Source organism: Podarcis tiliguerta (assembly GCF_965153285.1).
Source record: "Podarcis tiliguerta genome assembly, chromosome: 8".
Classification (NCBI taxonomy): domain Eukaryota; kingdom Metazoa; phylum Chordata; class Lepidosauria; order Squamata; family Lacertidae; genus Podarcis; species Podarcis tiliguerta.
Window position 1 is genome coordinate 45,593,840 of NC_139541.1, and position 27,430 is coordinate 45,621,269.

A 27,430-nucleotide genomic window follows, 5' to 3' on the forward strand; every position below is an offset into this window, starting at 1 on the left:
ATAACTTAAATACTTAAATAGGGAAGACTGGGAAACTGAAATTGATAGATTTGTCCATTCCTGCTCCACTATGGCTCACTGTTGGGCATTCGTTATGTCAGGAGCATAGCGCCTCTTTTATTTCTTAAGGATTTTAACCCACTACTATATATAATAGCAGCAGCCAGTGGCGTAGCGTGGGGGGTGCAGGGGGCCCAGCCGCACCGGGCGCAACATTTGGGGGGGGCGCGCTCGCAGCTCTCTGCCCCTACCTGGCTCGCTCACTCTCTCTCACTGCAGTGCTGGCTGTGCGAATCTGATCCGAGCCGCCAGGTCGCCGTCCACTGTGGAGGGGGGGCGTGCCAGGCGTGCGGTGCGGTGCGGAGAGAGAGCGAGGGACTATCTGGGGGAGGGACAGTGCAGCGGGAGGCGCAAATTACTTGCCTTGCCCCAGGTGCTGACAACCCACGCTACACCACTGGCAGCAGCAACTGTGTTGGCAGCCTGATCACCATTTTGAATCATTTCACAATGCCTCAGAGTTGGCACAATCCTGGAGCATACAGGGAAGGTAGAGGAATGACAACCACCACTAAAATAGTGGAGGAAATTCCACAGAGTGCTGTTCTTTTTCTCCTTCCTTTTTTTGCTGGATGGGTGGGCAGCAAAGAGAAAGGAAAAAATAGAAATCAGGAAAATGTCTTCTGAGAAAATTCTGTTCAGCTTTAGTCCAAACAGTGCATTCTAGCAGAGAAGGAGCATCGGCAACAATAATAACTTCATGTTACACGCTGGATTAATTGTCTCAAGTGCATAGGTTTGGGATAAGCGGTGCCTGATTCCTGAAAGGCAGCAAAAGGATCAGTGGTGCTTTTTCAGTTCAGTGAGCCGCTTCTCTGATACCCCCCTTTTTCCCCCTCCCCAGCAATTCGCCTTTCAAAGCAAAAGTCTTAATCCCAGTTTCTGCAGTCTATCATCATATGTAAGCCCTCCATATGTCTAACTGGCACTACAGTGGATAATTCTCAGTGAATAATTCATCAGACAAACTCAGCTTTTGTTTTGGCTTTTTGGTTTTATTCCCCTGCTGGTAGCCTAAACCCTCCAAAAGGCCAGAGTTGCTTAACACAGTAGTGCTTGGTTTTTATTTTTGGTGGCTAACACCTTTTTCTGTGGAACTTGCAGATAAGTTAGACCAAAGTGTCTACCAATTGCTTTTTATTAATTTATTAAGAATCATTCAAAAACAATCTCAAAATTCATATAAAACATGCAATGAGCAGAGAGAAATTCATCCACACAATTTTCAAGTCCCAGTAGATAGCTTTAAGTGAAAGTACAGGCTCTTTCTAGACATGTTTACTCAGAAGTAAATTTGAATTCTTGTCTTTTAGATCAGCAGAATTGTAGTGTCCAGATCATTCCATTCCATTGCAATCAGGAGAGGCTGAAGGTGTTGGACGCATATCTGGAAATAGTGATGGGCTTGATGGGGAATAATAACCTGAGGCTGAATAAGGCAGATGTGGGATGGGTGGATCCTGAGTGGATCCTGGGTGGATCCCTGAATTAGTTTTTCAACTGTTATTGGAGAGGCTACACTCCCCCTGAAGGAACAGGTTCATAGTCTTGTTTCGTATAAGGCAGCTTCCTATGTTCCTATGAAACCTTTTAAAGAAGGAGCATTTCTCCAATATGTCTGCTTCAGGAGCTAGTGCAAAACGGACTATTGCAAAGTGAACATCAGGCAGAGAAAAGCCTTAAGTATTAGTAGGTAAGCTATCGACGTGGCCCTAGGACTGGTTCAAGTACACAAAACTACCTTCATGTTCAGCTATCGGTGAAGTGTTAGAGGATATGCCAGCCTCATTACAGGTCAACCAACACACCTGTTCACCTTTTGTATAAAAGTATCTATCAGTCTGAAACAGCACTCAGCACGTGTATGCTGCAGAGACTGAAAGTTGGACTGAAAGCTGCAAGTGCCTCTCCCACATTGTCATGTTGCAAAAACTGAAACTGATCCCACAAAACTGAACCAGGTGGTGTGTTGGACCATGGTGTTCTAGTAATTGTGAAGATGAGAAATTTTATACCTTCCTATTCCATAAATAGCCCAGGGCCTCAAAAAGATTGTAAGCTGTGTCCACTGAAAGATCCCCCTGAGCATTCAGGAATAATCTGAATTCCATATGTCTCAGCATGTAGACCATATAAATGGGTTCACCACCCCATAAGAGGTTATTGACACCAGGAAATGATCTGCCCATTATAACTGAGTTATCTCAATCCCCCTCTTATATGCAAAGTATTCTTCACACACCACTGGGGCAGAGACCAAATCAAAGATGTGTCCCACTCTATGTATAGAATGGATGTCGAACTGAGATAGCCTGATAGTTAATTTGGAGGCCAGGAAGTCCCCTTAAGAGTGATTTTGGTGTGGATGCTGAAATCCCTCTTGGGACTAACTTCATAAGGGGGGCTTTTTTTTTTTTTTTTGGTTCCCTAATCAAGCTTTGAATTTGCTCATTAGCAACCCAGTGGGACAGATGGTAAAGTGTGCTCAGTGATTAAAAGCCACAGATGCAATATTAATAATTCATCATAGGTCATTCATTTTAACCCATAGCTTTGCTACCGGCTCTGATCCTCTATTAGGATACTGCGATATATATTTTGATAGCTTCATATAACTGATCGACAAATGCCATATATGCATAAGGATTCTCATCGGGTTGTCAATGCACAAATTCAAACCCTGAGTAAAGGAAACAATTAGCATTGGTCTAGGACTTGGCCAGGTAGACCAGCTAGAGCCAAATGTTAGCAGCTGCTGGGCAGCAGGGTGGGTGGTACACCAGCAGCTTCCCCAATCTGTTTCTTTGGCCCAGCACCAGATGCAGACCCTCATAGCCTCCACTCCAAAGTGAGAGGTTTTCACATGAGAAAAACGGAACATCTCTGAGGTGCAGCAAGTTCAGTAACTTCCAACCCTTTGGCCTGGATTGATGCTTTATAGAGTACCTGGATAGACACAGCTGGGTGAGATCCACCCCAACCAGCTTACCCACCTAGGTCATGGTGATACACGTCAGGTTTGAACCCTCCTCCAAAATAAAATTGTGGATAAGTGAAGTGTTATATACCAACCAGGTGTTCAATAACAGCACCACCAGAGTGAAAGACTATGGGGCATATCTATCAGGCAGAGATAAGGAGAGAAGATCTGAAGAGGGGATGGTCCATAAATACCTACCCCAGTTTTCTTATCAGATGATACCCTCTGCCCTCAATGCCATATTTCCCCCTGCCAAGCACAACCAGAACACGATACACACCACCAATACAAACCATTCACTAGGAATCTGACTTACTGATTTTGCCTTATTTGAATTGTTAGGTTTTGAAATGAAGTAGGCTTATAAGTAAGTAAATAAGTAAGTGTGTTGTCATTTGATATTTGTCTGTTATTTAGCTGCTTTGGGTACAATCCACCATGGAAGAAGCTAAGTTTTAGAAACTAAGCTGAAACTGAAAGCAGGAAGCAAACTGCTTGTTCATTCTAGAATTGGTGCTTGAAATTTTCCTAATTAACCCAGAATTCAAGAGGAATTCAAGAGGAGCAAAATGCAGGGCAGAATGAATCAGATGAACAGTACAGGAATAAAACAAGGAAAATGGCCTCTCCCATTAGCTGCGGGCTAAAAGTGGGTACAACCTATTTTTTAAAATGCACTTCTTCAGCCCAAATACATCAATATGACTGCCTTATTTAGACCTATTTCTACTATTGGCAATATCTACAAAAATCACATTACTATTTATTTCTATTTACACAATGCTTTCCCCGCAGTGGTATTGAATAATCTATCAAAGCCCCAAACAAGGTTTTCTGATCTTTGTTTTGAAATAATGCATTTTGAAATAACGAGTTTGGTGGGTGGGTGCGTATTATGAGAGAATTCTATAAAAGTGCCCTCCAGGAACTGATATGCTTAAAACAAAAAAAACAAAAAACCTAAATCATACAACTCTAATTGTAAAGCAGCTCGTTGTAGGTGGTACATAAATAATAATAAAATCTTGAAAAATTCCTGTGAGCTGTGTTTCTAGTAAATGACAAGTAGCTTGACTTATGATGATTAATTTCTGCAGGACCAAAAGAGCTTGTCTACATTTTTGTTCTTGCGCATGGAAAAGGGGGATAAGCACAGGATAGATGGAAAGCAAGTTGGATGAAGAGGGGTAATGAAAATAAAACCATTCATCTGAAATGGAAAACTGTTTTCAGCTGTGCTGGAACACTGGCTGCCCCGGTTAAGAGAATTAGTTTAATAAGCAGAAAATGGAATGAAATGTCAAAAATATGCTAATACAGAGTCCATTTGTAAAAGGTCTACTTTATATCAGCTTATGAGAGGTTATTATCCTGCCTACTCTTTGTAATGACGCAAAACACTAAATCACAATATGTCTAGGCACCATTTGGAGATCTTAGTATATACAGAGGCATGATAGTATAGCTGTAACATCCCAGGGAATGGTCTAAATCGGGGTGGGGGGGCTGTTGTTGGACTTCAATGCCCTTCAGTCCCAGTCAACATGACTACTGTTCAGCATTGCTTGAAGTTGGAGTCCAGGACTATCCAGTGGGCCTGGTCTATTCAGTAAGACTGAACCAGCGGTTACAGCAGATTCCACAAAGAATAACCTGGTTCATGACACAACCTGTCAGGGAACTGCCATCGGCTCAGGGGCGAGAGGGGAAAAGCCGGATGGATTACAGAGAGCCCCCAAAGATCGTGGGAAGCAGCACCTCCTCAGCGGAGGAGAGTAACCACGCCTCCAGTGGAGAGGAGCTTCAGGGCTCGGAGGAGGCGAGGCGGTGCCAGGACACCTTGCCTGGGCAAAGCGGGGAGGAGAGAGGTCCTCCGTTACCCACGCCCTCCCTGTGCAGTAGGCTTCCGCGCCGAGAGGGAAGGCGCAGATTGGGCATCAAGAAACTACTCTGCTGGGGAAGGTTTAAGGACCGCCCACACACGGATTCTGCCAGTGAATGAGCCAGCCACGGCAGAGTGGCGCTGTGCACAGAGAAAGTTATTTTGGCATCAAAAGCAAGGCTTCACAGCTGAGCAGGGAGGCATTTGCCTACTTGCTCTTTAGCAACCCCTTGGTACCTTAACACAATCCTATGCACATCTACTCATATATGAGTTCTCTTTAGTTCAATGTATTTTATTCCTAGCTCAGTGTGTTTAGGATTGCAGTCTTATTTAATTACAAATATATGCTTTGAAATATGCATTTTATCACTCAATTTGCATGTAAATATGTATTATAGTGATAGCATGAAACTCTTAATCTCAGGGTTATGGGTTCAAGCCCCATGTGGGGCAAAAAGAACCCTGCATCACAGGGGGTTGGACAAGATGACCCTCGTGGTCTCTCCCAACTCCAGAATTCTATTATTCTATATCATTGTATGCAGTTTTATGCATTTTGGTATATTTGAGCCAAAAAAATGTATCATAAAATGCAGAGAAATAAGAAATAAAATTAAGTCCTGTCAATTTAAAAAACAAGGCTGAATGACCAGCTGGATTCACACTGCATACTGGCACCATGTTTCAAAAGATGAGGAAGAAGAGGAGGAGGGTGGTAGGGGCTTCAAATACCCTTCTGCTTGGTGAAACCAGAAATGCCACCTGCCTTTCTGCTAAGCCAGGAAAATCCAGCTCTGGGAGACGAACCTGTGTGGTAGGTTAGACTGAGAAATAATGAATGTCCCAAGGTTAATTTGCAAGCTATGTGGTTGATTCAGGATTTCAACTGGGATTTTCACAGTGTAGCAATCTGAACCAGGATGAGGAACCTTTGCTCCTCCAGATGTTGCTGGATACCAACTCCCATTTTAACTGATCATTGCCTATACTGCTTTGGGCTTATGGAAACCCAACATCTTCTGGAGGGCCAAATGCTAGTCACCCCCCACTGTAAACCATCAGCAGACAACATGGTGCCTGCCAGATATTGCTAGAATCCAATTCTCATAGGATCCAGTCAGAATGGCCAGTGAGCAGGGATTATGGGAGGTGGAGTCCAAAATACATGGGCAGCACCACATTAGTTACTACTGTTCTAATCACTACGGCCTACTGGCTCTCGAAAAGAATAGAGATAATTGTTACATCTGTGTTGCATTATACTGTATGCTGTATTCTTTTGGTGTCTTCTGGTTAGGAACATAAGAGGCTCATGTGAATTCACTCTTCACATAGCAGATTGTTCTTAATGATACAATTAACTTGTTTATTATTGTTGTTTATTAAATTTGTATACTGCTTTTCATCCAAATACCACAAGGCAATAACAACATTAACCAGGTTTAAATCGCACGATGGTTAAGGATATACACAAACAGCTGGATATTTTTTGGCATGTTCTGGCAGTTTGCCTTGTAATTTTGTAGATGTTTTGCCTGTATAAGTACCCCCAGATTTGTTTTGCAGTTCTGCTTTAGACAAAACCTAGATAAAATTTTGATGCAGGAATTTTAAAACTCCAGATATTTCCTTATACAGTACTGGTTGGAACATTTTTGGCTTCCTTCAAAATTTATCAGCTGTTTCACCAGGGAAGATCCCCCCAAATTTGCTTTGAATTATCTGTTAGGGAAAATGTTGGTGGTAACTCACTTGGTGATTAAATGATTAGTGGAGAGGGAAAGTTAATTAACCACTGTATCTTAGGAGCATGTAACTTGATACACAATTGCTTAAGTAATAACCTTGATAGGTATCCTTCACGGAAGCATCATCCTTGTGTTTGGTTTTGTAGAGCGACTTCCTTGCTACATCCCCTTAAACTTCTCAATCCCATGAGATTGCTTACACAGTGTCCTTTAAATTAATGTGATGCTGCACTGCATGACATTATAGCTGAAGTGGATGAATGAGTATGTTGGATTTTTATTTGGAAGTGAACAGAAAAATCAATCTACAGTACAAACAGGGAGGCATTATCTCACTCTCAGAACAAACTTAGCCTTAACTGCCTGTGGTTGAAGGATGTGCCACCAGTCTTTGTCGGCTAGATGAATGCCGGCTCTCCTATCGTTTGCAAACACCCCATTCAACAAAGCAGTCAGTCCCAAACTCTTAGATTTAAACAGGTTGAAGGTGCTTCTGTAGGCTGCTTCTACAAGTGATTCATTTTGTTCCATTTATACCCCAGTCTTTGTATAAATCCCAGGACAGGTAACAACAATATCAATGCTGTCAAAATAAAATTGAACATCTAAGAAAACCAATAAAACACCCAATAATAAGGATAGATAAGCAACAGTAAACCATATTCTTCTGCTGTAGCAGCAAGCAGCTAATCATTCATAAATGTGCAGGCAAACTGGTGGTCTTACCCTGGTGTCAGAATGTCAACAAAGTTGGTGCCATATGCATATTTTGGGACAGGGCACTCCAACATCAAAGGGCCACAACAGAGTAGGTCCTTTGTCCTGGCTTCACTGATGTGCTTCCCTTGGAGTTGAAACAAGACAGAATTCTCCCATAGGATTAAGGGCACAGGCAATCTAGTACAGAGGGAAAAAGCACTCCTTCGGGGTCACAAGTCATGTTGTTGTTGTTACATTTTTCTACCGGCCTTCACTTAAAGACCACAGGGCAGTTCACAACATAAAAATACAAAATGAGAATACAAAATACATTTTTTTTTTAAAAAAACCAAACCAATAAACTCCCTCCCACAAAAACATTTAAGAGGCCAACGTTTCCCTCAGCCAGCTCCCTTTTTGTGGGCAAGGGAGAAAATGTATGACAAAGCCTCATGCCTAGTGACTAGAAAAAGCCTCCCCTCAGCCTCCCCAACATTGAGTTCAGTCTGGAGTTACTTTTATATTCATCCATCAACTCATCCAGCCATTCAGTTAATATCCCACCTGCCTTCCATCAAGAAACTCAAGGCAGTGTACATGGGATTGCCTTGTGGTGTCCTATTCAGTCACCAAACTGACCCAAAGTTTCTTAGTTTCAGAAAGGGAGCTGCCATCAGACCATGCCTTTGGACCAGGTTAGGCATAGGCCTAGACTTATATAGAGGGAGGGAAAACTGAACTTCTGGATCTACACACTGGATGTATTAATGCCACATGGCCTCATGATGGATGACAGTGAAAATATCACAAGGCATTAGCAAATGAAGCCCTTCTCAAAACATTAACAGCAACAGAAATTGAAACATTTTGCCATATAAATGAGATCTGTTTTGTTAATCACAGTCATACACACACACATTTTTTAGTGATTATCAGAATCCCCCCCAAAAATCCAAATGCTTTTATATATGTGTCAGGGAACTGCCATTGGAAGGACAGGAGGTGCAAGGGCTCTCTGAGGTTGAGAGAGACGCAGCAGCGGAAGAGGGAACCAGTAGGGGGAGAGCAGGAACTTCAAGGGAAGGTGAGTCGGAGGAATGGCTCAGAGACGCTTCCAGCGAAAACAGCGGGGAGGTCTCAGGACCTCCTATAGGGACACCCATTCCTCGCCGGAAACTGTCACGCCGAGAGTCCAGAAGACGTGTTTCCGTTAAGGAGCTTTTATGTTGGAAACGATTCCGAAAGCAACCACTTTCGGATTCTGCTAGCGATTGACGCAGCCATACTGGAAGGGCTCCGTCACAGGCAGAGGTTTGAGAACTTGATCAAACTCTGAGGGACTTGCAGTTTACGCACAAGCAGCTCTTCATCCCATCACAGCAATCCGAAAGTCACCGAAAGCTAGCTTGTGACAGGGAGAGGCATCATGAGCGAACCAGCCGGAACCGGAGGAGCAGGAGCAGCTGGAGGAGGTCCAAGCCTGGAGGAAAGGTACAGCGCGTTGGAGATCCAGTTTGCCTTGCAAACGGCGAGGCTGGAGGAGAGGAGGGCTCAGGATGCAGAAAAGGGGAAGGAGAAAACCACCCCGCTCACCAGAAAGATGCCAGGATTGGTGCAGAAATTCGGGGGGGACCCCAGAAACTATCATGCCTTTAGAACAGAGATGCAATACGCTCTCAACCTGCAGTTTGATGACTTCCCCGACGAGGAATCGCGGGTGGCTTTTGTAATTAGCCATCTCGAATCAGGGGCGAAGGACTGGGTTAGACCCCTGATGGCAGCGAATAATGAGATCCTAAAGGACACGATGAAGTTTTTTCGTGCCATGGACCTGATGTTTTCCAGCGACATTGAGCAGGGGGTGGTGCGAAGACAGTTAATGGCTTGCAAACAGGGGAGCCGGTCTGTCCGTGAGTACTGGACTGAGTTTACTATGTTGATTCATAGATTGGGGTGGGACCTATCGGCGGAACCCATTCAGATGCTTTTCGAAGAGGGGCTCTCTTCGTCCCTTAAAGATGAACTTTCCCGGGCCCCCAGGGCGGAGTCTATGGACCAGCTGACTAAATCCGCGCTGGCCATAGGAGCGCGCCAGGAAGCGAGGGCTTTGGAAAGGCGGGAAGGGAAAGGAGAACGTTGGAGGGAGCTCCACATTCCAGACATTCCAGAGCCGCCTTTCCCGCCGGCAGAGCCGATGGAAGTTGGAACAGCGCGGGCGCGCGCAGTTTCAAACCTCAGTGAAGGGCGGAAGAAGGAGGGAAAGAGCGCCAAGAAATGTTATCTCTGCCAACAGCCAGGACACTTTGCCAGAGTCTGTCCACAAAGAAAGGAATGGCAAGGGATGGCAGGAGCTGTTGGGGGAGAAGAGGAGGAAAGCAAGGAGCAAGTAAAAGCCAACGCCTGGCTGCCACCGTCGGGGCACAGCAGCCAGGCCAAAAAGCAGTGAAAGTGCCCACGCCAGAACCTCCCAGACCTGCTTTAGTGATAGAGGTGTTGCTAGAGCTGCCAAACGGACACCCACTACAGATCAAGGCGCTTTTGGATTCAGGCAGCTCCTGTAATTTCATGAGTAAGGAGTTTGCAGCTGAGCACCAGATACAGACCATCCCCTTAAGTAACCCCCTGCAGGTGACCACGATTGACGGCAGAGAGCTGTTGGGAGGAGAAGTGAACCAACAGACAGTCCCCATGATAATGAGGGTGGCAAGGCACACCGAAAGGATAGCGTTTAATGTGGCCACCTTGGGAGGAGCTCCCATCATTTTGGGGATGAGCTGGCTGGCACTACACGATCCTCTAGTGGGCTGGCATCAGAGGGTGGTCTCCTTTGGGTCAGCGCATTGCCTAGAACACTGCAAGCAGGGGAAGGTTCCAGGAGGAGCCAGACTCACCCTAGCCGGGATGGAGGTAATGAATAAAGGGAAGGTGCCTCCGCAATACGCAGATCTGAGCAACGTATTTAGCGAAAGGGAAGCGGACAAACTGCCGCCGCATAGACCCTTTGACTGTCAAATCAACTTACTCCCTGGGGCTCAACTCCCAGTGGGCAAGCTGTACGCCATGTCAGACAGGGAGATGCAGGAGTTGAGGGAGTTCATTGACAAAAACCTGAAGCGAGGTTTCATCAGAGAGTCCCGAGCGGTGGGGGGCAGTCCAGTGTTTTTTGTGGACAAAAAGAACACAGATAAACCGAGACTTGTAGTGGACTTCAGGGCCCTAAATGCCGTGTCGGAACCCCTGGCTTTTCCTATGCCCCGAATTGATGACATTCTGACCAGGGTGAGGAAGGGGAAGATTTTTACAAAACTGGACCTGCGGGGGGCGTACAATCTGATACGCATAAGGAAGGGGGATGAATGGAAGACCACCATGTTCACCCCTTTGGGAGCATTTGAATACCTCGTCATGCCCTTCGGTCTCCAAGCAGGCTCAGCATGTTTTCAAAGTTTTATGAACCACGTCTTGGGACCTTTGCTCTACAAGAATTGTGTGGCCTTTTTAGATGACGTGTTGGTGTATTCGGAAGATAAAGAGCAGCATGTGAGGGACGTGCGAGAAGTGTTGGGCCGGCTACAAGCCAATCAGCTGTGGGTGAAACTGGAGAAGTGCCAGTTTCATACCAAGGAGGTGGAATTCCTGGGGTACCGCTTGTCAGACAAAGGATTGGCCATGGATCCAGGCAAGGTCCAAGCGGTACTGGAATGGAAGACACCGAAGACCAAGAAGGATGTGCAAAGATTCCTGGGGTTTGGGAACTTTTATCGGAAGTTCATCAAGAACTTTGCACACTTGACGGCGCCCATCACCGACTGCCTCAGTAGCAAGAAGAAATTTGTTTGGACGGCGGAGGCGGAGCGAGCATTTGAAGAACTGAAAAGGGCTTTCGCCTCGGAAGAACAACTTCTGCATGTGGACTTACGGAAACCCATGAGAGTGGAGACAGACGCGTCTGACCGGGCGGTAGGGGCGGTACTTCTTCAACCGGGAAGGAATACGTCGGAGTGGAGACCGTGCGCCTTCTTCTCGAGGAAGCTGAATAAGTCCGAGCGGAACTACACGGTGTATGACAGGGAGCTACTCGCCATTCACGAAGCGTTCCGGAGGTGGAGACATTTGTTAATTGGGGCACAACACAAGGTGCAAGTGTGCACCGACCACAAGAATTTGGAGTATTGGAGAACGGCTCGAGTACTCAACCAACGACAAGTGAGATGGGCACAGGAATTCTCCAAATTCCACTTTGAAATTTGTTATGTGCCAGGCCCAGAAAACGTCAGGGCGGACGCTCTCTCACGCAAACCAGAGTATTTGGAGGGGGAGGGGGCAATCGAAGAAAGACATGTCATCCCTGAGGACCGGTGGGTGTGTGGGGCGGCGCTGGTGGGGCGACGAGAACTGGTAGAGGAAACGGAAAATGATGAGTATGCCCAGGATAAGCTCAGAGGTCTCAGGGGAGAGGGTGAGAGTCCCGAAGGTTTTGAGGAAAGAAATGGGGCATTGTATTACAAAGGGGCACTGTATATACCAGGAGGTGAATTGAGGGGAAGAGTACTCAAGCAGTTGCACGATAGCCCCACAGCGGGACATTTTGGACAACACAAGACCATGTGGATGGTTACCAGGGAATTTTGGTGGCCCAAGGTGAGGGAAGATGTAAAGGAGTATGTAAGACGGTGTGACCAATGTCAGAGAGCCAAGGGGGAAAGAAGGGCGCCGGCAGGGTTATTAGAACCTTTACCCACACCAGAATGGCCTTGGGAAGCGGTATCAATAGATTTTATGACGGATCTGCCAAAATCCAAGGGGAAAACAGCCATCATGGTAGTAGTAGACCTGTTAACCAAGATGTGCCACTTTGTAGCATGCTCACATGCAGTCACAGCGGAAGAAACAGCTAAGTTGTTTGTAGAACACATCTTTAGGCTGCACGGCGCCCCCTTGAGGGTGATCTCAGACCGCGGCAAACAATTTACTTCCAGGTTCTGGAGGAAGCTCATGAGCTTACTGCACGTGGAAGTCAATTTTTCGACTGCCCGGCACCCTGAAACCAACGGGCAGGCGGAAAGAGCAAATGGCATCCTCCAACAATATCTGAGGTGTTATGTCAATGACAGAGAGAACGATTGGGTCGAAAAGTTGGCGCTGGCAGAATTTGCCTACAACAATGCGGAGAATGTGTCCACAGGGATGAGCCCCTTTTTGGCTAATTACGGGTGTCACCCCAGGGCTTTTCCAGGGGAGGGAGGCGAGAGATGGAGCGTCCCAGCGGCCGAACATTTTGTAGAGGAGATGGAAGCGATCCATCGTCAGCTCCAGCTCAACTTAGAAAGGGCCAAGGCTCAATATAAGAAGCAGGCAGACAAAAACAGAAGGGAAGGTGAAACCATAAGGGTGGGGGATCAGGTGTGGCTGTCAACCCAAGGGTTGCCGTTCAAAGGGGGTTGTAAAAAATTAAGACCCAAGAGATTGGGACCCTTTGAGGTCATTCAGCAGGTCAACCCAGTGGCTTTCAAACTCCGGTTACCCAGCCACATGAAATTGCACCCAGTGTTCCACAGGTCGTTACTGTCACCGTACAGGGTGGGACGTGAAGGGGAGCACACCAGGGGACCACCCTTGGAAGAAAGGGAAAGAAGCAACCATGTAGCGGAAATCCTCGATTCTAGGTGGAAGGGAAATCAGGTGGAGTATTTGGTGGCGTGGGAAGGGGAACCGGAGTCAGAAAACACCTGGGTGACTGCAGGGGAGGTCGATGATGAGGAGTATCGAGAGACCAGGAACAGCAACAAGTGGAGGAAGGTGTTCGAAACCTCGGACGATGAGGAAGGTTCTTTCAGGGGTTTTACCTCCTCACAACCCGTAGGGAAGGAGACGGGAGGGGGTGAAGGGGGCCCTGGAGGGGAGGTGGATGTCAGGGAACTGCCATCGGAAGGACAGGAGGTGCAAGGGCTCTCTGAGGTTGAGAGAGACGCAGCAGCGGAAGAGGGAACCAGTAGGGGGAGAGCAGGAACTTCAAGGGAAGGTGAGTCGGAGGAATGGCTCAGAGACGCTTCCAGCGAAAACAGCGGGGAGGTCTCAGGACCTCCTATAGGGACACCCATTCCTCGCCGGAAACTGTCACGCCGAGAGTCCAGAAGACGTGTTTCCGTTAAGGAGCTTTTATGTTGGAAACGATTCCGAAAGCAACCACTTTCGGATTCTGCTAGCGATTGACGCAGCCATGCTGGAAGGGCTCCGTCACAGGCAGAGGTTTGAGAACTTGATCAAACTCTGAGGGACTTGCAGTTTACGCACAAGCAGCTCTTCATCCCATCACAATATGGATGAGACAAGGATACAATTATTAATCCACCAAATGAATACCAGGGTTCACATTCAGTTGTTAGCAACTGATTTAGTCTTTGCACTTCCCATGTTTCCATCCATTTTGTAGCTCCTTTCCTATTTTCATAGAAATACAGTACATTTGAGTGTCTTCTTAGACCTACAATGAGTGATGTGGATATTCACATACGTTTGCTGTTATACCAGGGTTGCTTTGATCTGTTGCACATTTGGTTCTCTACCGCCATGCTGAGTCATTAGGAAAGTAATAGCCAGGACTTTAGGGAAGAAGTCCATGGAGCTGATCAACTGAATAAACGGGAGTGCCCCCCACCCCAATGCAGCAGTGTGGCTTACATCAACATCTAGAATGGACAGGCTATAGCTCAGTGGCAGAGCCTTGTATGCAGAGGGCCCCAACTTCAGTCCCTGTTACTTCCAGATAGTATGTCATGCCTGAAACCCTGGAGAGATGCAGCCAGTCAGTGTAGAGAATCCTGAGCTGGATGGATAAATGGTCTGACTCAGTATTAGGCAGCATATGACCATTAAGTCTAATGGTATGATAATTTGGAATCTAGAATTACCTAACTGCCTCACTGCCCTCCAGGAAAAAAATGACCTCTTGATCCTGACAATTGATATAAAATAGCTCTGTGAGCAGCTAGCCCAACTTCTCATGGTAACAACATGCATGAGGTTTCATACTGTTGTATTCTTGAGGAGAATACTGTAGAAAGAATTTTATAAAGATCATTGTCATTTTGTCCTCTGCATTGGCAGGCATCCCACCCATTATGTTAAGTCTCCTAGTTATCTCTCATGCTAAATTCATAAACAACATAGCAAAGAAAGTCAGCTGAAATAAATGGGTTTGGGTGTGATCCTGCGCCTAATGACATTGATGGCAACAGTCCCATTGATTATAACAGAGGGGCTTGCAATCTTTTGCCAACCACCAAACTTGAAGTAAGCTTAATGTTCTTTGCTGCCATTGGTATTCACTGTCGCCAGATATTTTACCCTGAATAATCACTGATGGACATTGATTTTTGTCTGTGCTCTTCACAGCACAGCAAAATTAATGTGAAAGTCAGAGTCAAATGAGTCCCAGCGGTGTCCTCCACTCTCTGCTGAGAAGCGCATTTTCAAATACTAAAGGACTGGCATCCAATGCAAAGTCCACAGTAGCTTGTATTGCAACAATTAATAGGCATGAATAGTTCTCTCCAGGGGATTCAGGTTACCTTGATATCATCTTTAGAGGTTAGAATCTTGAAACAGTTGAATGAGGTTAATATATATGGTAGTTTATGAACCGCTTAATTCTTTGCCTTCGAATTCAATTACATCATATGGCTTCTTTTTATCGTCTTCTTTTAAAGCAGTAATTCCTCAGAGGCGTTTGTACGTTGTCAAGTATCAACAAGGGGGATGTAATCATTATAAGGTTTAGTGGGAGAAAAACATTATTGTACAGTAAACAGCCTAGCCCAAAATTCATGATCTGGTGGTAAACACATGTACCCTGATAATTTGGAAGATTCCTAATATTTCCATTACATAGTTTTGGTTGAAATTTCATAAACAATGCAGTTTGGTTTATTTACAGCAGGAGTGGGAAAACTATGGCTCTCTTGATACTGTTGGACTCCTATCAGATTCAGCCAGCATGGTCAGTGAACAGGGATGGTGGGAAATGCCATTCAATAATTGCAGTTCAGCGTCTGGAGGGAGCACAGGTACCCAATCCTTGTTTAGTGGATGTGGCTTTATCAATCCAGTTTAAACTCATGCTGCCTGTACCAATTGCTTGCAAACAACAGCTAGAGAGGCTACTAGCCTCATGACCTGCTTGTGGGCATTTGGATGGCAACAGTGGAAGCATGTGGCATCATTTGATGTGATGCATTAATGTTCTTGAATCCTTATGGTCATTTTGATATGGGAAACCTTGTCCCATATCACATATCACAAAATGTGAAATGAAACTAGTTCATCTGTTACAAGCTACTCCAAAGTGAAACTCATGTCATTGCAGACAGTATGTTTTGAAGACAGATTGATTAATTATGACAGGAAGTCTAATTCACAGAACTCACAGCTGTTTCTGAAGCATGACAACTTGGCAAAGATACCTTGGATGTGACATTCATTTATTTCACTTGTCAAGCTCCCCAATAAGCAAGTCCTTGGAAAGTAAACAAGACATGTGTGAAAATACCTATTCTCCCACCACATACCTCCATTAGTAAACCTTCCTTATATACTGCAACAGTTTTCTCTGCTGTGTGTGCCAAATAAACTGAAAATGGCTTAGAGAGGGAAAGAGAGTCCTCTGTGATAGCATAAATAGATGGATCTACTTCTTGAGCTTTCCCATGTCTGTCCCATGTGGAACCCAGTCACCAATGCCTGTGTCTTCTTCCCTAAACCCTGATGTGACATATCTGCTACCAAACTCTAATGACTGGACCACAGACTCCTCAAAGGTTAAAGTCAGCTTTGAGGAAATATTTTCAGAGTTTGAAACCCCAGGGCCTCAGAAAGCATCAATTGCTGCAGAGGAAGGCAACATACCTTTTACTCACTTGATGCAGCATTCAGAGGATGGGGACTCAGGTCAATGAATACCTACTCCAGGCAATAGATAGATAGATGATTGATAGATAGATAGATAGATGATAGAAAGATTATAGATAGAGTCTTTCAGTTGATCCATAGCATTGGTGACACAACTTGTAAGTTCTGCCTCAACTGCATGATCACTAACTGTGGCCCACAAACTCACACCTCCAAGGTGCCACTGCTATCATCTCATCTCACCCCATATTGCCTTCCTGTTTACCTGAAACCCTGGAATGCCTGACCCTCACCCATGCTTGGGCCACCAGTATCTGAGGTGGTGGGTATTACCATGGGTCACAAGCATTGGTATTGCGATTGGTGCTTATTATCTTGTTCATAAATGATCTGGAGTTAGGGATGAGCTGTGAGGTGGCCAGGTTTGTTGGTGACATCAACAGAAACAAAAAAGAGTTATGAGGATTATGAGGATCTCCAAAAGGATATTTTCAAAGTAAGGCAAAGGACATTAAGCAGTGTAAAAAAAATTGTGTGTGCGTGTGTTTTTCAAGGTATTAATAAGATATATAGCTCTTTTAAGATTTTATTTTGGCAGCTGAGCCAATGCACAGCTGCTGATTGGAGCTGGAAATGTTGGTAGATGAGAAGGCAGTGTCCTTCAAGAGATAAAAGGTCAGTGTCAGAGAGCAAGGATGAGGGGGACTGGAGTGATGGAGTGGAAATACCAGGGTGGAGAGAGACCAATGAGGGAAGAAGGAGAAGGAGGTGGAGGGGAAAGAGGTGAGCTACGAAATGAATTTGGGTTGCCTGAGCAAGGACAAGGAAGAGCAGAAAGGCGAAGAGGGGTTAGACAGAAGTGTCTAGGGGTGCCATCCCTACTGGCAAGTAAGAAAGAGGGAAGGGGTGGAAAAACTGGCAGGGCACCATACAAGGGCTGGATAAGGGAAGGCAGAAGAGAAGACAGTGTGTGTAGAAACAAAACAGAGTGAAGTCATGTGGTGAAGGGGGACAATGAAATTCTTAGTGTGTGTTTCCCACTAGGGGGTGCTCTGAGTACATCAGGCAACCTGTGCTTCTTATGACTCCTTTGGCCAGAGTCAGGGACAGAGCTCACACCCAGAGCCCTAACCGCAGACAATGATTCTACATCACCTCAGATGTAACATTTCTAACACGGTTGTATGATTTCTTATGTTGCCTGCCAACTGGTGTAATTGATTATTTATTGCATAGATGTGTAAGTTTACTCTTGCTAGAATCCATTTTGCATTCTCCAGCTTGACCCCACAGAAGTCCAGACAGATTTTTAAATAAAGCGTGTTCTCCTTCATGGAAAGCACGTGTTGCGGTGGGGGCCGCCAGGACACTCCAAAGTTGGGGGGGGGGCTAATTGATTGTTGGCCACTGATGCGATTGGGGCTTCCCTTGTTGTTGGGAAGAAGTTAATGTTGCCATTTATTGATTGACAGCCAGAAATACTAAAACTCCTTGCACGAGGCTAGGGCTTCCTCTTTTCGCCTGTGCATCGGATTGCCCGTCCCTCCCTCCCTAGAATAGGGTTGTTCGCTTTGACCTTGCTATGTCTGCCATGGGGTCGTCTGCTTTGGAGCGGAGGCCTGGTAGGAATTTTGTCCATCTGGCTGATTGGCTGGGGCCATTTGGTTTTTGCCTACTGCGTAGCAAATCGTCACAACTTGTAAGGTTCACAGTTAGACATTGGTTTATGGTTTGGTTGGTTGAGGGGCATGGATTGGCTGTGCCTGCCCCTCTAATGCCGCTGCTGCAAGGGATTCCATTAAAGGAATTGGGGGCTAACTATTGTCCACTCTGTCAAGGGGCTCGGGCCATAGCAATGAGCTCCTGGTTGCATTTGGGGTGAGGGCAGGTTCCCTGCTCCGTTGTTACCCCCAAGTGTATTCCCCTATTCTGACTTTTGCATCGTGCGGAATGTCAGTCTGTCCCCCATGGTGGGGGCAGATAGTCGCAACCAATGCCTACGCAACCACTCACAAATTTGTATTTTAATAAAGTTGTGGCCAAAATTATGCCAAAATTCTTAAACAAAAATTTCTGTGTGATGTGTGAGTTATTGGGGTGGACCTGGGGACCTCGACACGCAAAAGAAAAGAAAATAAGAATGAGAACGAGAGGGGTATGGGAATTCTTCAGAGACACTGATGTGGCAGGAAATGATACTTAAAATGATACTAACAATCATCATGTCATTGATATGAAATATACAAAGGAGTTTTTCAAATATTCTCATTTGCCTCCTGGGATCTGTCCAACCACTAAAATAGCCTGAAACTAAGGACAAACTGAGGCAATTACATTCCAGGAATAAAATCTTCATTGTTCAAAGTACTGGGGTGATATGTACAGGAACACTGAACATGTTCCTTTGCATCAATATTTCAAAGACTCCTTCCATAACAATAAGCTTACCCTGCAACCCAAACAAAAGAGTGTTAAAAGATAAAAATAGCAACATGCCTCTTGATAGGTGAACAATGTGTGTGTTTTTGTGTGTGTGAATATTGGAAGCAATAACAAAATATTTCCCCAAAGCATAGGCAGCTCTCATATATTGAGATCATTGGTCCATCTAGAGCAGGAGTGACCATACTGGCTGGTAATCACTATCTTGGGTTTTCCCAGACCTATACGGAGATTCTAAGGACTGAACCTGGGAACACTTGCATACAAAGCATGCATGCAAAACTTGCGCACATGTACCACTGACCTGCAGCCCATTCGCATAAGAGAAAGAGTGTCAGCCTTTGCAAGGCAAGACTATTAAGATCCCTTTTCCTTTTCAAGGCAAGACTATTCAGATTCCATTTTTTATATAATTATTTTTGCATTTTCAATACGTACAATAAGCAAAAGAAAAATAAACTAACACAATAAAAACATGGAATACACTTTGACTTCCCTCCCTCCCCCATTTGTGGATCATCATATAATGATTTTCCCTCTGCATCTGTTCTGTAACTCTATTGTTATAAATCCTTTCCCAATCCATAGTTCAAATTTTTCCTATTAATATTCTTGCTGCCCATCTATAGAGTCCATGTCATATGATGGGATAGAAACAGATTTAATAAAGGTTTATCTCTTTTCTTTTTCTTCTAAACGATGCTTGCTGATGATTACAAAACACGATCCACAAATAACAAGAAGTTTATGTATTATTGTGTTTATTTAGTACTTCAGAGTATTAGTGTTCTATTATGAGTTCAGTATGTCTTAACACAACTTTACTTTGCCCTGGGTTTTAAGCTGCATGTGCTTTGTAATAACGTTGTGAGTAGACTGCTTGCTGTATTCTTCTGAAAAAATTCACAAAATCATTAAAAAAGAAAAAAAAAAGGTTCCAAAGTGGCTTTCCATATTCAACTAGTATAAAGGCAACAAAGCAATTTCAATATCAAGTTTAAGTGTTGTCATGTTAAGGAACAATAGGTGTATATGGCAATACATTGTCATAAAGCTGATCCTTTATGATCACTTTAACGGCATAAAGTGAACATGCCCATCTTAGAATATATTAATGATTATTAGCAGTATTCTTGTTATTATTATGTTTATGTGGCTGCTGGCTAAACACAATAAATCAAACTGAATGGACTGAATGGATGATTTTCCTAATTAAGTGGCTCCTCGTTTGTGGAATGCTCTTTCTAGGGAGGTTTGTCTGGTACCCTCATTACATATCTTTTGGCGTGAGGCAAAAACATTCCTTTTCTCCCAGGCCTTTGGCTTGTTAAACAATCTATGGCCTTTTAAACTGTGGGTGGGCGGGTGGGGTGGGGTGGGGTATTGCTTTTGTTACTACGGTAGGTATTTCTCTGTTTTTATATTATAATCTTTGATTCTTGGATGAAAGGTGGTATAGTAAATCAATCAACCTTAGGATTCTACTTTGTAGAACACATAGTTGTTTCTTGATGCTGCAGTGACAGTAAGAATAATAGTGACACTTTGTAGAGGGTAATTTCTGATTTTTGCTGTAGCTTGTTAGCTTAAAACATAAATGAAATCCAGTTCCAGAGACTAGGCTCAAAATTTTAATTATGTTTTAATTTATGTTTTCTGTAGGCTACTTCAGATAAAATCAATCAATATTGAAAAAGGAAAGAAAACTCAAGTTGAGAAATAAGTAAGGGGAAAGGGAAATGACTCTCCTGCCTCTCCATCAGTGAGAAGAAGCTGTAACAGAGAGGGAATGGGGAGGGGAGAAAAAAAATGGGAAATGTTGAGACAGGTTGATGTTTCTATTGCTATGATTACTAAAAAGGATGCACCGTTACTGCTTAGTCCTTGCTTATGATCTCTTGCCAAAACCAGCTTGTTTTGGGGAAATGGAGGATAAGAGAGAGTGGCAGCTGTGCCCTGTATGGAAACCGCCAAACTGCTTCACATCTTGTCAGCTTGCCATGTGGCTTGAGGCCAAGCAGGCTATCAGTGACACGTATAATGAGACACTGACAGAACAAGCGGGTATCGTGGATCCAAAGGAAAGCCGGCAGAGTAGCAGAGATGGTCACGTGCTCCTGGCAAGCACTACCTGGCAATAAAAAGGTGTGTGGTGGTTGTTATTTAAAACATTATAGCTATTTATATGTGAAGACAAAACATTATTCGCCCAGAGTCTCATTTGCTTATTTATTTCCAATTGTAAGGTGGGGGTGGGAAGAGAAGGTATATAAAAACAAATAACAATGATAACGCCGCCAGCTGACATTGTGTGATATCCAATGCTAGCCTTGCTCAGAGTAGTTAACATTCTACTCTGTTAACATTCAAGTTAACAGCCATAACAACTTACAAGTTCGTTAGAATGAATGGATCTACTGTTAGGTGGATACAACCCATTAGCAATATTTCATCAATACTGTATATTAAAACAAGAAGTCCAAATAGTTATTTAAATGAAATTGACTTTGATAAGCCATCAGGGGTCAGCAAACTTTTTCAGCAGGGGGCCGGTCCACTGTCCCTCAGACCTTGTGAGGGGCCAGACTATATTTTTTGGGGGAAATGAATGAATCCCTATGACCCACAAATAACCCAGAGATGCATTTTAATTAAAAGGACACATTCTACTCATGTAAAAACACGCTGATTGCCAGACCGTCTGTTGGCCGGATTTAGAAGTCGATTGGGCTAGATCCGGCCCCCGGGCCTTCGTTTGCCTACCCATGAGCCATACCTTCAAACACAGAAAGGGCACTGAACTCTCCCAACCACCGGGTGATTGTTGGTAGGTGTTTGTCCTTCTAACCTTGCAGTGTAAGTCTCTTAGCCACCAGTGAAGGCAAACTCTGATCTGAACATAAGAGCCTGCTGGAGCAGGCCAGTCATCCATCTAGTCCATCATCTAGTTCTCACAGTGGCGAAGTTGTCTGTGGGAAACCTGCAAGCAGGACCTGTGCACAAGAGCACTCTCCTCTTCTGGTATTTGAAAGCATACTGACTCCATGGTCCACAGAGGCAGAGCATCACCTCCATCGTTGCTAGTAGTCATTGATAGACTTATCCATGAATTTGTCTAAACCTCTTTAGAGCTCTCTTGTGAGAGGAAGTTCCATAGTTTTAACTAAGCATTGTGTGATAAAGTGTTTTCTTTCATCTGCCCTGAATCCTCCAGCATTCAGCTTCATTGGGTGACCACATAATAATAATAATAATAATAATAATAATAATAATAATAATAATAATAATTTATTTATACCCTGCCCATTTGGCTGAGTTTCCCCAGCCACTCTGGGCAGCTCCCAATCGAGTGTTAAAAACAATACAGCATTAAATATTAAAAAACTTCCCTAAACAGGGCTGCCTTCAGATGTCTTTTAGAAATAAGATAGATGCTTATTTCCTTGACATCTGATGAGAGACGCTCCTTCAGGTATACAGGACCGAGGCCATTTAGGGCTTTAAAGGTCAGCACCAACACTTTGAATTGTGCTCAGAAACGTACTGGGAGCCAATGCAGATCTTTCAGGCTACTCCCAGTCACCAGTCTAGCTGCCACATTCTGGATTAATTGCAGTTTCCAGGTCACCTTCAAAGGTAGCCCCATGTAGAACACATTGCAGTAGTCCAAGTGGGAGATAACTAGAACATGCACCACTCTGGCAAGGCAGTCCGCGGGCAGGTAGGGTCTCAGCCTGCATACCAGGTGGAGCTGGTAGACAGCTGCCCTGGACACAGAATTAACCTGTGCCTCCATGGACAGCTGTGAGTCCAAAATGACTCCCAGGATGCACACCTGGTCCTTCAAGGGCACAGTCACCCCATTCAGGACCAGGGAGTCGTCCCCCCACACCCCGCCCCCTGTTCCCCAAAAACAGTACTTCTGTCTAAAAATCTTTCTCTATCCACTTTCTCCATCCCATACATAGTTTTATGTCATGTTACCTCTTACTCACCTTTTCTCTAAACTACAGTGGTGCCCCGCAAGACGAATGCCTCGCAAGACGGAAAACCCGCAAGACGAAAGGGTTTTCCGTCTGTAGAGGCGCTTCGCAAGATGAATTTCCCTATGGGCTTGCTTCGTAAGATGAAAAATGATGGGGAAAAAAAGAATTTTTCTTTTTGCTCCAAAACCCCTTATTCTGAATCGCTAAGCTGCTAAAAGCATTTTTGCAGCAAAACCGCTAATCCCCCACCCCTAAAAAAGCCGTTTTTAGCCCTTAAAGTGCCAGTAGCGCTAATAGCGCTACTCCGTCAATGGGCTTGCTTCGCAAGACGAAAAAACCGCAGGACGAAAGGCTTCCTGGAACGGATTCTTTTCGTCTTGCGAGGCACCACTGTAAAAAAATCTGAGATGCTGCAACCTTTCTTCATAGAGGCTTCTCCCTTGGAATACTGGTTGCCCCTTTCTGAAGCTTTTCCAAATCTACAATATTCTTTTTAGGGGTTTTGGCAACCAGAACTGTACACAATATTCCAAGAGCTCTCACCCCAATAGCATTAGAACAGCATTGTCTGCATGGGCCTGGCTGCAACTATAAGTAACCAGTAGTGTATGGGGGCTCTAGTAAAACCCCGCACTAAAAGAATCTTGCTGTAACCATAGGTACAAGTAGGGCACAACATTTTACAGGGTTAAACTTGTTTCTTGAAATTCCTTCAGTAAGGGGTCCTAAAAATATGGTTTTGTATGTGAGAAATTTAGGTCTGCTAACATTTTGGACAACATTTACCTTGGTAAGTCTATGTTTGTTGAAGAAGCACATCAAATGCTTTTGGAAAAACCAAAGAATTTAAATTTTACCTTCTGAAAAATTCAGGTAATTCAAAACAAGAAGAATTGCAAGTACTTTTCGCAAGCCATTTTTAAAAGCTTCTGTGCAATTTTGCACACATTTTACTTACTGAGCAAGACAAAATTATATTAATTTAAACATAATATCTTTTGAATGCTCAAGTCATGTTACAACTTTTTAGCATTTCTCATTTTTAGAATTTGAAAAGTTGAAAAGTTCAGCATACTCTGAAGTACAAGTGCACAAAGGTTGCTTTTTCGTCTTTGTTTTGTCAATGCACAAGTGCACATCAGTAAAAGAAAGCTAAAAGTGTAAATGATTAGAAGATACTGAACACTGCAACAACCAATTATGAAATTTCAGGAATTCTCCTGATTAAATGAGATTTCAGGGAGAGTTGAATGCGTGACAGAGTGAACCCATGGAACAATTAAAAAGAAAAGATCAGAATAACTTACGTCCATAATTCCTACTTCTCTGCTTCCAAGCGCAACATGCTCTTCAGGTCCATTGCATAAGACAGGAACACTTACAGTTTGAAACCTTTAGGGAATAGAAAAAGAGTGTTGCTTTTCCTCCTCCCAGAAAAACAGTCCAGTCCCAGGGCTTTAATCTGCCTCTTTGAAGGAAGTACTAAATGATTTTTCCCCCCATGTACATACACAGGTGCAATGAACATTTTGAGATGAATCTTGAACCCCACTGACAACTGGATGAAATTAAATGAAGTTAACATTGCCAAACAGATGGCAATTAACAGCAGAACTGGACAACTGAGCCAAAACAAATTATAAATGTACTCCAGAAGCTGGGATTGATTCACACTGGATCCACACAGAGACTTCCCCAGCCATAAGGCATATTCACATTAGCAAGGAGTGCTGTGGCTGCATTTTGTGTCGGATGATGCAATTATCCCTCCCCTTGGAGACTCACCAAAGCCTGAACATATTTTGGAAATGCCACAATACCTTTCTAGTGAGGTTAGTTTGGGGAGACTAGATTAAAATGGACAGAGGGCTGCAGGTTATAACTAGTCCTGGGGCTTTTGTACTTTGCCCTTGGGTCTGTAAGGTTCACAGATGTCAGGTCTCTCCCCTGTTCTACATAAATATGGGTTGAAGGAAGGCATCATAATGCTGTGCTGAAAGAATGGTTCAGCTATTTATGTAATAATCCTGTTTGGAACAGGCACACAGCTCAGTGGCAAAGCATATGCTTTGTGTGGGAAAACATGCAAGGTTCAATCCTTGGCACCCGCAGGTATCAGGGCAGAGAAAGAGTCTGAAAATGGAGAGAAACTGCCAGTCAGTGCAGACAATATTGAGCCACATTTTGTGGCATTCTTGGTACAAGGTTCTTTCATATGTTTCTAAGTCATCATGCACTAAAGGTGAAATGTGAATTCCAGGAGCAATTCTTTGACCCCTCACGGATATTGGAGGAATGTGAGGCAATCAGGGCACATAACTATGCAGATGGGTGATTAGTAGACACTCATATTATATATCTTTGCTGCAAGAAGCACTGGTGCAATAATGGTACACCATTGGCAAACCAGATTATTGTTTGTAACGTGTAGAGCTGCTCACATTCCAAATTAAGGGGAGGGCTGTGGCTCAGTAATAGAGCATGGTTTGGATGCAAAGAGTCCCAGGATCAATGCCTGGCATCACCAGGGAGGGCTGGGGGAGACCCCCAAACACACCTGAAAACCTGGAGAGCCACCACCAGTCAGTGAAGACAGACCGATGAACCAACAGCCTGACTTGTTATACGGTAGCTTAGTATCAGAGTTTAAGATGTGAGCAGCCCAGTCACTGAAAGTAACAGCAGTGACTGACATGAGGAGTGAACACGGTCTGGTCAAGCTACCAAGTACACTTTTGAGTGTCTCTTTGGCCTACTATTAATCTTCCTCATTAGCAGTGACTATAGGAGCAATGGCTACTGCCGACCCCTTATTTGCTGGATTTGCTTGGCAAGTGGACAGGTGATAGCAACAGTAGGAACTAGGGTGGCTATGTGTCTTACTTTACACACCCCTGTTTGAAGAACTGCTTAACCCAAGTGCAATTTAAAATTAAAGAGCCATAAGAAGGGAAAACAGGTGTGTTGAAATGGCCTCTCAACAGTGAGCAGCTGGAGAACAGAGTGAGCAGGAACACAGATCACCTGGTTCCTACTATAGTAATATGTAATGCATATCTGTTTAAATTTTAGTCATTATTTCAAAATATATAGTCTAAAAATATATATTAAGGTTGTATACTAGATCCAGCCAGATCTTGGATTCCAAACCAAATCAGGCTGCTTCAGGTCAACCTGGGATTTCAATAAATAAATAATATTGTAACTAGTGTTTGATGGGTGAGTCTTGTTTATGGTCAGTGTCATTTTCACATATGTTATTGCATAAATCCATCCTATGTCCACATTGATCTGCCTTTCTTCTTTTTGTACAACAGCAACAATTCCCCTAAAATAATCATTGTACCACAAATTCCTCTTCTAAACATTTTGGTATATTTTCTGAGCAGAGAACTGTGTTGCAAAATTCGAAAAGGGAAACTCTGAAATGCGATTGTGTTCCAATCTGCACACTAGCTTTGGAGGTATGGGTAGAGTCAGTTGACACTGAGGTGCACAGGAGCGAAATTTCTCAAACATCTCTGGGTGAGAGGGGCACTGCTCTAACTGCCCAGTGAGTGGGTGGGTGTTCCTTACTGGGAGAGGAAGGAGCATTGCATTGACCCTCACCTTATCCCCCTTGGTAAAAAATGGCAACCCACCTGACAAGATGCTAGCATAGTGATTCTGCACCACCCAATGAGCCACTTCTGCCTGTGTCTTTTGCTATATTGTAAGTTAAGTCTTAAGAACGGGATCTATCAAATTTGTTTTACACAGAGCATTACAACCTGCCTCTTATCTTTCTGCTGTTGTGGGTGGTGTTCTGAAATAAATTTATCAGTCAGTCAATGAAGGACATTAAAGAATTCAGTCTGAAATTGCTACAGAAGTATATTGGAAATGGTGCCAACCTTGAAGTTTTCTCCACTCATTTCTGAAAAACGGATAAAAGTTAGCTACGCTGATCAAGTATAGATGTCATGGCAGAGATCTTGGCATTTGTGCACAGAGACCTTCATTTTAATCTGTTCACAGCCTGAACATGGTAATAAGGTAGCTTGATAAGGTGGCAAAGGTTAGCTGCAATGTGCTGCTTCTCAGGGATTTTTTTTTTATAAAAAGAGCATTGAAGTGTCTGACCGACCCATCGTGTGCCGCCAACAGAGATGGCAATGTGGGAGTCATCGCTGAACAGGTGGTGAGAGCTAAGCAGAAAGACCTCTGACTTACGAGAATTAAATCTGTGAAAGTTAGAGGACACCTATAATTGAACCTTCCATAGTCATTTACCTGCTCAGAGAATAGTCTCCTTAAGGCCAGCTGCTGCCAGGGAGCTTAACATGTGTGCAATTTCCCACTGTAATTAATGTTCTGATTAAAATATGAATAGAAAGAAAGTCATGGTAGTTAGTGTGTCTTGGAGATGTGAAACAAAGCCAATGTCAATTTGTGGTTGACGAATTTTTGGGTTTGCATGCCACATATTCAGTTGAAATTATTCTTTGAATTACTTATCAAGTATTAATATATCTGAGACTACAAATTATGCTTATCATGTGGGGGGACGGTACAAATACAGCACAGATCTGACATTTTAAAACTTTGAAGTCTCTCTTTTGACAGGCAAGGAGAACCTGAAAGACTCATAGGAGCCAGCTCCTAGGCACCCACGAAAAATATTTGAGGGTGCTGGGCCTCCCCCAAGTTGATGGGCATTACCATTCAAATGGGGTGTGTGCAC

General features: G+C 44.0%; 1 long non-coding RNA gene across 1 annotated transcript; it reads left to right on the forward strand.

Moving 5' to 3' along the window:
• The first annotated feature begins 1,546 nt into the window (after positions 1 to 1,546).
• On the forward strand, positions 1,547 to 25,749 carry LOC310683447. Its single transcript, XR_014514421.1, has 3 exons — positions 1,547 to 1,753; positions 20,384 to 20,866; positions 24,223 to 25,749. It is a non-coding gene; the product is annotated as an uncharacterized lncRNA (long non-coding RNA).
• The last annotated feature ends 1,681 nt before the right edge of the window (positions 25,750 to 27,430 follow it).